Here is a 405-nt window from a genome sequence, read left to right as displayed (position 1 = left end):
CATAAAATAGTATTTTCTAGTTTAAGAAATACGAGACTGTGACTTATTCTTAAACGTTATGCTCTGGTATCTCTCAACCCCTGTATCTCTTACTGTTATTTTTTTATCTTTATTTTTCCCATTCTACACGAACTTGCTCCTTCACCACATTTTTTTAGAACCCCCTTTTTTAATATTCTACCATCTACTATTCTACTAGCCAATATCTATCTACATCCTCGCTTCCGTTATTGCAAGACTTAGTTACCTAACCTCCAAGAGCACATGTGCATACTGATGGGTGTAAGTGTTCATTTGCAAACACCAGGGACAGGCTTGTGTCATACAAACCTGTACACTTTTTGGTACAGAGAATAAACGCACTTGGGATTTTGAAAAGGAATGAGCGAGTATAAACTGATTCGC

General features: G+C 36.8%; 1 protein-coding gene across 1 annotated transcript in view; it reads right to left on the bottom strand.

The window, feature by feature from the left end:
- Nucleotides 1-405, bottom strand: part of LOC119585702 (chloride channel protein 2-like) — a gene marked incomplete in the record, with an annotated part of 67,264 nt that overhangs the window by 25,424 nt on the left and 41,435 nt on the right.

This window comes from Penaeus monodon, chromosome 20, assembly GCF_015228065.2.
Source record: "Penaeus monodon isolate SGIC_2016 chromosome 20, NSTDA_Pmon_1, whole genome shotgun sequence".
In the NCBI taxonomy this organism is placed as follows: domain Eukaryota; kingdom Metazoa; phylum Arthropoda; class Malacostraca; order Decapoda; family Penaeidae; genus Penaeus; species Penaeus monodon.
This window is presented reverse-complemented; position numbering and strand designations above follow the sequence as displayed.